Raw genomic sequence first — 12511 nt, forward strand, 5'->3', positions numbered from 1 at the left:
ACCAATGATATTGACCAACTAGTTTGGACCAGAGATTCCAATGGATAATTCACAATTAATTCAGCCTAGAATTTAAGGCCCCGTTCAATTTTCGGTAAGTTACTTATCCAAGTAAATGCAGTTACTTGGGTAAGCTTTTTCTAGGAAACAATTACCCGAGTAAGTGCATTTACCCATGTTCTTTTATCGCTCATGTAAATAAGACAATGACCATTTTAGCCATAAAAATCCATTATTAAAAGGGGCATTTTTGTCCCATTCAAGTTTTGGCAACTTCCCCCTAGGTGGGAAAGTTATTTACCCACTTAGGAGATGGGTATCACACTTACCTGTCCCTGGTCCCCACATAAATCTGAAAAAAGAACATGAGATTCTTGGTCAACGGGATTTTCCCATTGACCAACTTCCCCCCCTCTCAAAATCCAAAAAAAGAACGCCCTCTAATTAGAACCCATGTAACATTAATTTAATTCGAAACCATGTAACATTGTCATATGGACAAAGCATGTTAGTGATGTGGGCCTTCCCATAGAAAATTCAGTTTTTATGTGAAGGTTTAATTATAAACTGTCTTCTACCGGTAGCCAACTTCATTAAAAATACGGGGGTTTCTATAGCTCCCAAATGCAAATTTTGTGGTGCCCTAGATCAAGAGTTTTTATCAACTCTTCTCCATTAGAGTTCTCGCTTCTAAACTGAGCACTAAGAATTTCTTTAGAATTTTTTCTCTTTCTTCATGGTGTTTGGAAGCGTGGGCACTTTTTGGGACCGATTTTCAAAAAAAAAAAAAAACGCCCATGCTTCCAAGATCTGTTTTTTAACAAAAAAAAATGATTTTGCCATGTAGGTAGTGAGCAATACTATGATGTTTGGTAAGGTGATTTTCATCACCGTTTTTCATGTATGTGCTGACAAGTAAGCACCATATAGGATACTCATCAGTCAACCATTGGGGGAAACGGTTCACCGATGCATGAAACGCCAAATTTGGCATTTCATGCATCAATGGGGTCCCAATTTTCGAGGCATGTCCATTTTTTAATAATCGGCTGAACCAAACAATGAGATACATGGGCATTTGTTGAAATACCTATGTGGATCCGACGTTCCACTGTTTTTTGAAAAATGGCCATGGTTCCAAACATCCCCCTTATTGCTCTCTTTCTTTCTTGCAAATATTTTCTCACTTGTTTCCCCTCACTTTCCTTACCAGAGAACTTGCATATTTAAGCTTGAATCAATAAAAAAAAAATACTCATATAGCAGTTGCAAGCACTTTGTTCTTATATTAGAAATGTTTAGAGATCATTTCAGCATGTTTAATGACTTACCAGAAGAGGAAATAACCATCAGAGGCTTTAAAGGTTCAAAATTAGAGAGTTAGGTGCAAACTATGCAAAGTAATTGACTATAAACTTTTAGTAGTCAATTGACACAAGATCCCAGTAGTTAAGGCTTGATAATTGACTCTCATGCATGACGTAGAATCTATTTACTCTAATATGTAGTTGACTATCAGCTTCTTGTAGTTGACTACTAAGCATGCAAGGTTTTAAAAATCAGATTGGGCAAGCAACCGTTCTGGGGTTCTTGGGTCGAACAGTCTGATTGGTCCGAACGGATGGCCCTCTTTAACAAGAAATAAATATTAAAAAAAAACAAAAAGTGGCCAAAAACTATTGTTTAGGTCGATGGTTCAACCACTTAGGTCAATGGTTCGCTGACCAAATCAATGGTTTTTGGCAAAAAAGCAATTTTGGGGTAAAATGGAATTGGTACTGGTCAGGTGACATCTTCCTAGTTTATGGTCCGACCGTTCGGTCCAGTCCGGTCCAATTTTGAAGACACTGCTACTAAGTGCTACCAGGTTTGACTGTCGCAATTAGTTAACTACTATCTCTTTGGAATCGACTACTAAGGATAAACCTTCCTAGGTTGCTCTAGTAGTCAACTCCTAAGGCCAAGGAGTTGACTTCTTAGGTTTCGAAACTTGATTTTTTGAATTTTTTTGCTTCACTTAAACTATGAGAAAAAACCCTAGGCCCTTCTTAGGTTAGTCATTGATCTCTAAGGCTTTGTCCTAACTAAAAGTAGGTCCAAGCTAAGTCCTCAATGTGCACATTGCAACTAATTACATAAGGTCTTATGGAAATAAAATACATTTAAAAGCTCTTGACTTGTTTTCTTGCTCTTGATTTGATTGATTCCTTTCCTTCATGAAAGGAATCTTTTCTTTTATTTGTTCACACTTAGTCCATTTAAAGAAACAAATGAAATGTTAGCACAATTATCCTTTAAAGACATTAGTGATCTCAATGAATTTATTATCATCAAAATGCATAAAGCCAATAATACTAACACAACTCAACTTCTTGGGTCAATGGATGATTACCAATCAAAGGGCTTATGTAAAATAGCAAGTTGGAGGTTGACATGAACTAGTATTGTCACAAGTCAATAACTAGTATTGTCACAGGTCATTGATCCAGTCTACTAGGTCAATAACTAGTTGACAACACATTTTTAAATAGAGGGCTAATGAAGTATAGGTGTTTCAAAATAGTTAACCTACCCTATGGATTTTTTTTTTTGTTTTGACCAATTAATTGCTAAAATAATGGTTACAAACTTTTGTAATACTATCAAATGCGCACATGCTTTGCATATTGAAATTTTAGATGATATATATATTTACAAATTTTATATTTCTTTAGTATAAAAATAATTCTTATTTATTATACTTATTTTGTTTAATATGATGACTTTATAATATTAGAGGTGTGGCCAAATGTTTTCTATAAAATTTCTATTTTTTTTTGTTTTTGTTGTGTTTAATTTATTTTTTGTTATTTAATTATGACATCAAAGGTTGACATATTTGATCTGAAAATGTGAACTGATATTTAGTTTGTTTTGTAATTTTAGTTGGTTTTAAAATTTGTATTCATCTCCATCATTAATAAAGCGAATTCTTATTTGTCACAATTATTTTTCTATAATATAATTAATATAAAACATTAGAAATGTGTTCAATTTTTTATATTTTTATATTTACTTATGTTTTAAAGATTTTTGGAAAATAAATATACATGAATCAGTTGAAGGATTTTGTAACCAAAGGAAATAAGCATTTGATGTGCAGATTAAACAAGCCAATTTATGGCTTAAAGAAAGCCTCCTGTTTGGTATTTTCCTGGCTTTTCATCATGCTCATTTGATCAACTATATACACCATATTTGGATTCCAATCGTGTTCATCAGATTGAGATATAGTGTGTCATTAATAAATCAGACATAAAATAATTCTAATTTGTTGATAAAATGAACAAAAGATTGTGTATTATTGATAAAGTATCTTAACATTTAGAACTTGTATGTAGGAACCTTCTTTCTTAAGGACAAGCCGTCTTAGCTCAGCCGGTAGAGCGCATGGCTTTTAACCATGTGGTCGTGGGTTCGATTCCCACAGACGGCGATTTATGTTTTATTCCGTGATCTCATTATATACTATGAAAAACCTGTACTTTGTTTTGCGATAAAGACCTTGAAACAAATACTCCCTTGCAATTCCCATACTACCCTTACCCTTGTAGACTATTGAGAGAAAAAAACTGTTCATCTTTCCCAATTCACCATACACGAACAGCAGATCCAAAACCCAAATGCAACAGGGTCCTGTTCTATTGTCCGCTGGACTGATGGAAGAATGAGCAAAGATGAGAGGAGAGAGAGTATGTGTGTGTCTCGTCAAATACTATGGAAGTCGTTTTCATGGAGGCAGCGATGAAGTTTCAGGAGACAGAGTATGTGTGTGTCTCCTCTGTAAATCTGTAAGGTCAATCTAAGAGAACCAAAAACAGATGAAGACGAAAACGAAAACGAAGATATGAAGAAGATTTCTTACTGTTCTTCTTCTTTTCTTCTTCCACTTCCAAGTTGTTGCCTGAATCTTCAGAACGCTGCAACTGAGTTCCTATCGGAATCCCTTTTAAAGCACCAAATCAAAGTTTACGACATTTCCGCGTTTAGCAGGAGAATCCATTATCGTGTTTCTTCTCCTTATCATCTTCTCTCTCCTGAAACTTCATCGCTGCCTCCATGAAAATGACTTCCATCGTATTTGACGAGACGCACACTCTCTCTTCCTCCGAATCGGAGAAGGTGCGACACGTGATGTACTACGATTCTCTCAACAAGCCAACTAACACAGTAACACTAATATTGTTCTTCGCTGAGATTTATTCTTTTAAGTTTTTCCACTACACTTCCTGGAGTAAGCTATTAGAATCAGAGCGTGTGGCAGGTGCGGACAGGGCATGAGACACCGCTGCGATAAATGGCTTATGGAAATGGAAAGGCAGGGAGCTTTCTGATTTTCTATTTGGCCTGAAGAAGGTCTCGCACCTCCTAGAGCTCCAAAGTTTGGGAGAATTAAAACTCTTTCGAGCAGATCTAACTGATGAAGGGAGCTTCGATGCCGCTGTCTCCGGATGCGAAGTGGTCTTCCACGTCGCTACTCCAGTCCACTTTGCTTCTACGGATCCTGAGGTCTTCAACGCACAGCTGCTCTGTCTCAATGCACAGCTGTTCTGTCTCAACAACAATTATTGCTTTTCTTTTTTTTTTCAAGTTAATAACAATTAAGGATTAATTTTAGAGTGAATTGTTTAAAACTCCCAAATTAATGTTGTTGATTGAAACAGAACGACATGATGAAGCCAGCAATTCAGGGAAGGTTAAGTTTTGCCAGAGACTCGACAATTCTGCCCGAGACGAAGTGATTCGCTCCTGGAAACATGTGAAGGACAAAACTGGGGAGAACAAAGTGAGGGAAAAATATTTCGGAGGTGGAGAACAGCAGCGGCAGTAATCCCCGATCTCTCTTTATCTCCCCTTATCTCCGCTGCTGTTTGTGTATCGTGAGACGGGGAACATGAATAGTGTTTTTCTTATTATAAGGGTAGTTTAGAGATTAAAAAATATTGTAACCGCAGATTTCAACGGAAAGATAAAGGAAGGGGGTTTTTGTTTCACAGGCATAGTAAGGGGGCCTTTATTATAAAACAAAGTACGAAGTGTCTTTATCACAGACCCATAATAGAGGAGGGTGTTTATCATTTACCCTAAATTATAATTACTTTTAAATACAAAAGGAAAACTGGTATCTCATTGAACTTGAACGTGTTAACAGTTCAACTGTTTGGATGGACACCAAGTCAACAGCTTTTGTAATAGAATGGGTTAAAGGTTGACCCAAATCGGGATTATAACAGCACCACCGGTCTGACTGGTTAGACCGATACCGGGTTGAAAACACTGCTGCATTGAAGATTAAGGTGAATCTATATTCAATGCAATTGTAGATTGACTGGATCGCTTTAATCAGATTAAATTCAAATTTGAATTTGAACAAATGGATAGCTTTTTTTTTTGACAAAAAATGGATATCATTTGCACAACGCTTACTCAAACATCAAATTATATTCTAAATAGATCAAACCCACAACTGAGAAAATGGTTTTATAATGGAATTTCAGGTCCAAACACACTAAGCCCCAAATTCGTGACCCCGGGTTGGGTTGGGAGTTTTTATACTTTCAATGGACCTGAGCCCACACCAAAGCCTTTCTTTTGTTTTTTTACACAATAATATTGAGTAAGAAACCTAGCATTTACACTTGTTCTATGGACAGGATTAAGTAGGTACAGCTAGGGTTATGACCGAAAAAGTAGGTAAATATCTTGAAACAAAAAAAAAATCATTCCATTTAGTAAGGCTTTGTTTGCAATGCAAACCTAAATCAGATACAAAATCTGCACCTCGTTTAGTTTTGCATGTATTTGTTGGTAATAGACCTTTTCACGGGCCGATTAACTTGAAGCATGTTCTAAGATGGGCTTGGACATGATTTTAGGCCTGCGGGTTCGGGCTTAAAACACCAAGTCAACCTTTTTTGGACCACACCCGTGCTTTCTCAAAAAAGTCTGCCCCGAGCCCAAGCCCAACTTGATAATATATTATATAATAAAATATATTTTATTTAAAAATATATATATATACGATATTTTTATTTTTTCTTCTCTTTTTTTAAGTAATTGTGAGATATTTTATTACTTTTGGATTTTGAGAGCTCTTAATATAAATAAAACGTTTTTTTATTGAATAAAAAAGGAAAAAAATCAGTTTTCAAATTTTTGATTGGGCTCGGGCTTGGGCCCGGGGTTCGGGCTTTATATGAGGTCGGGTTTGGTTCTGAATGTATTTTGTTGAAATAGAGATAAAGCCTAGACCAAACCCGGCCTAGCCCCGGTCCGTGAACAAATCTAGTGGTAATTATGATTAGCACTTTCATTTGATACAAAATCTGTACTTTTGTACCATTTGCACTCATTAACTGCACAAATTATCCATCTCAAACACATATGAAAAATTTGTGGATTTGCACTTAGGACCACCATCCTTCTACCTCAATTCTTTCTCATATGAAATGGGGATACATCATCTATCTTCGTTCTTAAACAGATAATCCTCCTCCTACCACCATTTTCTTGCAATGTAAGGTTCAAGTTCGAATTCGATTTAAACTCTATTTCCTGTTTGAGCTTGATTCAATTAAATATTTGAAGTTTGGCTTGAAAGCTTGAAAATGAATATATTTTATGTTTTATATAATATATTATAAAATATATTTTTATATTCTATAATATAAAATTATAGAATAATTAATTTACCCTAATATCCAAACTAGATTTAAGCTCAATTGGAACCAAACTTTAGTCAAGCCTAATTGACTCGAGCACCAAATATTCGATTTGAACTCAGTTTAATTGTAGCCCTAGACCATTCGGAATCTGTTACCCATAAATTGTTCTCACACACCTAGAGTACTACCACCGTGTATTGGGAATATCTTCTCATGAATGACAAGTGATGTTTCCAATGCGCAGTCGTGTGGGTAGAGATGTGGGAATAAGTCATAGGTAGCAGATTCAAGAACATGCATGTGATGATTGCAGAGTTGGTGCCAAAATTTAGATAAGAATTTTTATTTTATTAAGTTGGTGCCACCTTGGCCTATAGGGACGGCATGCCACTCAACTCCACCTGCACCTAGAATTTGATGCAGATGAGGGAAGAGAAATTCGTGAAGTGGCCAACGAAGTTGAAGCGGAACCCCAAGAGGGGGAGCCCTACGAAGTACTGCAAGTACCACCGCGGCACCAGACACGACACCAAGGACTGCCACGATCTAAAGAATAAAATAAAGTCTCTCATTCGCCGAGGACACCTCAAGCAGTTCTTCAGAGGAGAGGCCGGCGCCTTGTCATCCCAGCAGCAGCAACACCAGCAAGTGGCAGGCGTCATCGACGTCATCGCCGGGGGCATGGCCTCGGGTGGAGCCTCGACTTCGGTTCGAAAAGCTTATGCCAGACAGCTCAACATCTAGGAGTCTGCCCCGAAGAAGCAGAAATACCCGGACACTCCGCAGAGGCCGAGATGTTCACATGCCCTCGTCTTTACTGACGATGTCCTAGAGGGGGCTACTGTCCCCCATGACGATGCTCTCGTGGTCGCAACCATCATCTCCAATTTCATGGTGAAGAAGATTTTAGTGGATAGCAGCTCGTCAGCCGACATAATTTTCTATGACACCTATGAGAGAATGAAGCTCGCGCTAGAGAGGCTCCAACCGGCTGATGCTCCTCTTGTCGGCTTCTCTGGCAGCATCACCAGGCCGAAAGGGAAGATTACCCTGCCCATCATGGTGGGGACAGTGCCACACCAGGTGACTTAGATGCATGAGTTCCTAGTGGTGATGATTGCCTCTCCCTACAATGCAATAATGGGAAGACCAACCCTTCATGCACTAGGGGCTGCCATGTCTTCTTATCACCTGGCCCTTAAGTTTTCTACCGAGCACTGCGTGAAATCATTCGTGGGAACCAATAGATTGCCTGCCAATACTATGTGACAGCACTAAAAGGAAAAAATAAGAAAGCATTATCATTGGAGAGCCTCGACCCCGGGAACAACCAGCCCGGCCCCATCCCGTTGCCATTCCAAGATAGGAGCCCATATTCGCTAACATGTGATATTAAGACAGTCCAATGGACGGCACAAGTTGCCAAACATAAACAACAAAGGTTTTTTTTTTCTTTAATATTTAAATGGTGGTAAGGACGATTGAATCAAATTTGGACAGGGGTCAAATCCGACAAGAATTCTTGATACCTCAATTCAATCGGATGTTAAATGATATCTGAAACATGAATTTAAATTCGTTTTGTTTATATATCCGATTATAAATAGATTTGCCAAAGTACCTAATCCCACTTAATGCGAAACAATTTTAACACAAAAATGGTATTATATATATTCGAATCCCATACAAATAAATCAGATTAAATCAAATCCATTTACAGCCTTACAATTGGAATGGAAGGTGGGACAGGCCATGATACATTTGCACCCCCTAAGCTTCATACTTAATTTTTTATTTTGAAATTCAAAAAAAATCACAAATTCTAAAAGGATTAGAAAACAATATGAAAAATCTAACGTGAAAAACTGCATTTTAGATTTTAGAATATAATATAGATCCCAAAAGTGGAATTTAGCTATTGAATCTTGATAATTATATATAAGGGGTCGAAATATATAATATATATAATATATAATATAATTATATAATAATATATAGTATATAATATATCAATAAAATAAATAATTTTTTTAATTTTATTATACTAATTTATTTAATTATTGTATATATAAGCAATTGTATACATAAAATTTATATAAAATTAAAAATTTAAGTTTTTTGTCAATTTTTTAAATAAATAGTTTTGGCTCGATGCACGGCCCAACCTGGCCCAATGCTCGGCCCACAGGCCAGCCCAACCCGTGACATGGGCCCACATAAGCCTGGGTTATAGGTTGTGCCAGGCTGATCCCCAAAATTTTCATTGGAGAGGGCGGCACGGCCCGTAACAACCCACGGACCGTGTTATGTCAACCTGGCCTGACCCACTTTACACTTCTAAATAGACATAGTGGTCCAGTTTCCTTGTGCCCCCAAACCGCTATAAATCAGAATTCAGCTTTGATCAGATAAAACCCGTTCGAACAATCTTTATATCCTTGCATTAAGAATATCTCCCTAGTTATGTGTTTTATTTCATGGGTAAATATTCTTAATACAAGCTTACAAGAGGCCTGACCAAATCCAAACTCAACAAATCAGTGGTGCTAAGGTAAGGTGCTTGGTTACTGGTTGTAGCAGATATTTGGTATTAAATCTGGCTGTCACCGAGGTTCGAGACCAGAGGATTGTGGGTAAAGGGGACTGGCAGCCCTAAAAATCCCTACAATGGACGCAATCATAGCAGTAGTGCAATTGAGATAATGTCTAATTGGGAATTTGTTAAATTTTCAATGGAGCCGAATCATCATTCAAATCTAAAATAGTTGAAATTCTTCAAATCGAGCAATTCGATTTATAACCTATTTTGAAGGAGTCCGAATCTAATAGGCCCAATATAATAAGCACATTTAACAAGCACTTGATAAATATTCTAATAACTGTCGAAAGTTGTTTTGAATCCTTTTTTTCAAGTGTAGGGTGAACCGGTGAAGGTATTTTAACAGTCCTTTGAAGAGGATATTGTCAAAGGTGGGTCATAACAGTCCTCTTCAGTTGATATCTCCCACTCTACCTTAGCCACAAGTTTCATTAAAAAAGAAATGGAAAATGAATATTTAGATAAGCTATCTTGGTGCAAGCCACCTTAATTAATGTATATATATATAGTGACATCTATGTATCATATCATGATGTTTCTTCACTCTCAATGCCCATTTGAAAGAACCCAGGTTTCTTATTCACTTTTCCTATTCACTCTTTACTTGTCGTGAATTGCAGTCAGTGGATCCCAATGTAAGGGCTGAACTCTGAAGTACAGCAGTCTTTAGCTTTTCAAAGTGGATCCTACATAAGCCTTTATGTTATGTTTGGAGAAAAATCCACCAAGCCAAAATTCTCTGAATTAGTCATTTTTTGGACTGTTCGCTTCAATCTCTTTTGATAGTTTAATCAAAGTGCCTCAAAGCTAGGGTTGGATTCGAGCCGAGCCGAGCCGAATAGTATCAGGTTCGGGCTCGGCTTGAGACTATTCTACAAGGCTCGAGCTCGTGCTCGGTTTTAGCCAGAACCTTAAGCTCGACGTTGATTTTGAGAAAAAATATTTTATAAAACTAAAAATTATATATTAAAAGTAAGAAATTATAATAATTAATAATTATATTATTTTTATTATATATACTATTTTCTATAATTTTATTTTATATATAAGAGTCGGCTCGCGAGCCGAGCTCTAATAGGCTCGAGCTCGGCTCGTTTAATAATTGAGCCATTGAATTGGGCTCGAGCTCGGTTGAAACCGAGCCAAGCTGAGCTCGAGCAGCTCGTGAAAAGCTCGGCTCATTGCCATCCCTACTCAAAGCAACTAACAAGTTTAATGTTCAATTCAGTTCTCCAAAATGAGCATTTAAAGTCAATGAAGATGGAGAAACCCATTGAACTGTTAACTCTTAGTCTTACGGACATTGAACTATTTTAGGGGGTATTTTGTAGTGTAGATATTCTACATGGCTATAAAACACTCCATGGATCAATCTACACCACCATAAATTGGATTAGGATGATTAGTATATACAATGTCATAAATGATTATAAAGTTTCGTTTTAAATTTTGCTAACAATACATCTACACCATAGTACTGAACATATTATTAAGTGTCATGGTTCAGATCATGTGATTTCAACCACCATCCAACACACCACACCTTCACCTTATATAGAGAGACCACACTAGTGAACACTCCCTCAGTGATTGGGTTACAGGTTAAATAGACTTTCGGCTTAACTGTTTGGTTAAGTCAAAATAAAAATATAAATAAAAGTATGAAACTAATCAACTATATAATTGATGTAGGCGCACATGGCAGGCCCCATATTACACCAAATGGCATTAGTGGATGAAATCCTAGCCGTCCATCTCTAATTGCCTCCAACCATTCCATGGTAAGGTCAGCTATAAAAGGGGGTGCCCATCAACATTGGACTGCCAAAGAAGCCAAATCCATATGTAGTTCTTGATGTGGCTCCATCAAAATCAAACTTAATGATACCCAAAGGAGGTTTGATCTAATAATATGCTCTAGGGTTAAACTGTGTTGACTCATGGATACTGCTTACTAGTGAATTGAGGATAGTGTTTGAGTTGTAGGAGCTTGCCATAGACTGGGCTCTTTGGATGGTGTACAGATTTCCTACTCACTTTCTCTACCTGCACCCTACTTACAATACATTGCAACTTTACACCTCACAATACAATATGGCAGTATGTGGCTACAATTCAAGGCCAGTAGATTGCGGGTAGAGAGTAGTAGGGGGGGTACATACATGCATACATACATACATATAATAAAAATAAGAATATTATACATAATAAAAAGTATTATATATAATATTTTTATATATAATAACTAATTTTTATAATTCTTCATTTTATATGTTAAATAAAAAATAATTATATATATTTTTATTTTTATAAAACATTTGACTTATAGTTGAACTTAAACCGAACTGAACTTGAACTTACGAGCTTTTAACTCAAGCCAATTCGAACTCAAGTCTCTATCTTGAATTGAGCTCAAACCTAATAGTTTATTGTCAAGCCGAACTTGAATAGCCAAATATTCGGCTTGGCTTGAATCCATCCTTATTAGAGTATGGGTAAGAAATCCGATTTGCTTTGGATGATCTCTTCCAATAAGTTCTTCAGCCCAATTCATAATAGATCACTAGCTATGAATGCACAATAAAATGGCCCATGCTCTACATGGGGAAATTCTTTTAATTTTTTATAGGATCATTTACTAAAATACACCCTATAATTTTATGAATTTACTATAACCAATCCTATAGTTTGTGTTTTGCTAAAACATCCCTTATATTTTGTAATCAATTTGCTTAGTTGACCTTCCCTTAGATGAAAGTGGAAAATGACAGTTTTAACTATAACATCCATTCAAATAAACTTAATCAAAAGAAACTAAAAACAAAAATACCATTTTTGCTCCTAATAAAGCACAAATAACCACTTTGTTTTTCTCTATAGTTTGTGTTTTACTAAAACATCCCCTAATAAAACCTATCCTATAGTTTGTGTTTTACTAAAACATGCCCTATATTTTGCAATCAATTTACTTAATTGACCTATATATCAATTTACTTAATTAACCTTCCATTAGATGAAAGTGGAAAACAACAATTTTAACTCTAACGTCCATTCAAATAAACTTAATCAAAAGAAACTAAAAGCAAAAATACCATTTTTACCCCTAATAAAGCACCATGGTTTTCAAAATCGGACCGGAAAAACCGGGAATCAGTCAGGTGACCGGTTTCGTTTTTCCAAAAAATCGGATTTTTCCCCAAAACCGTTG

General features: G+C 36.4%; 1 non-coding gene across 1 annotated transcript; it reads left to right on the top strand.

Annotated features, from left to right (window-relative positions):
- The first annotated feature begins 3402 nt into the window (after positions 1 to 3402).
- On the top strand, positions 3403 to 3475 carry TRNAK-UUU (transfer RNA lysine (anticodon UUU)). The gene has a single exon. It is a non-coding gene; the product is annotated as a tRNA-Lys (tRNA).
- The last annotated feature ends 9036 nt before the right edge of the window (positions 3476 to 12511 follow it).

The sequence above is a fragment of the Nelumbo nucifera genome, chromosome 8 (assembly GCF_055504915.1).
Source record: "Nelumbo nucifera cultivar China Antique chromosome 8, China Antique-T2T, whole genome shotgun sequence".
Taxonomy (NCBI): Eukaryota; Viridiplantae; Streptophyta; class Magnoliopsida; order Proteales; family Nelumbonaceae; genus Nelumbo; species Nelumbo nucifera.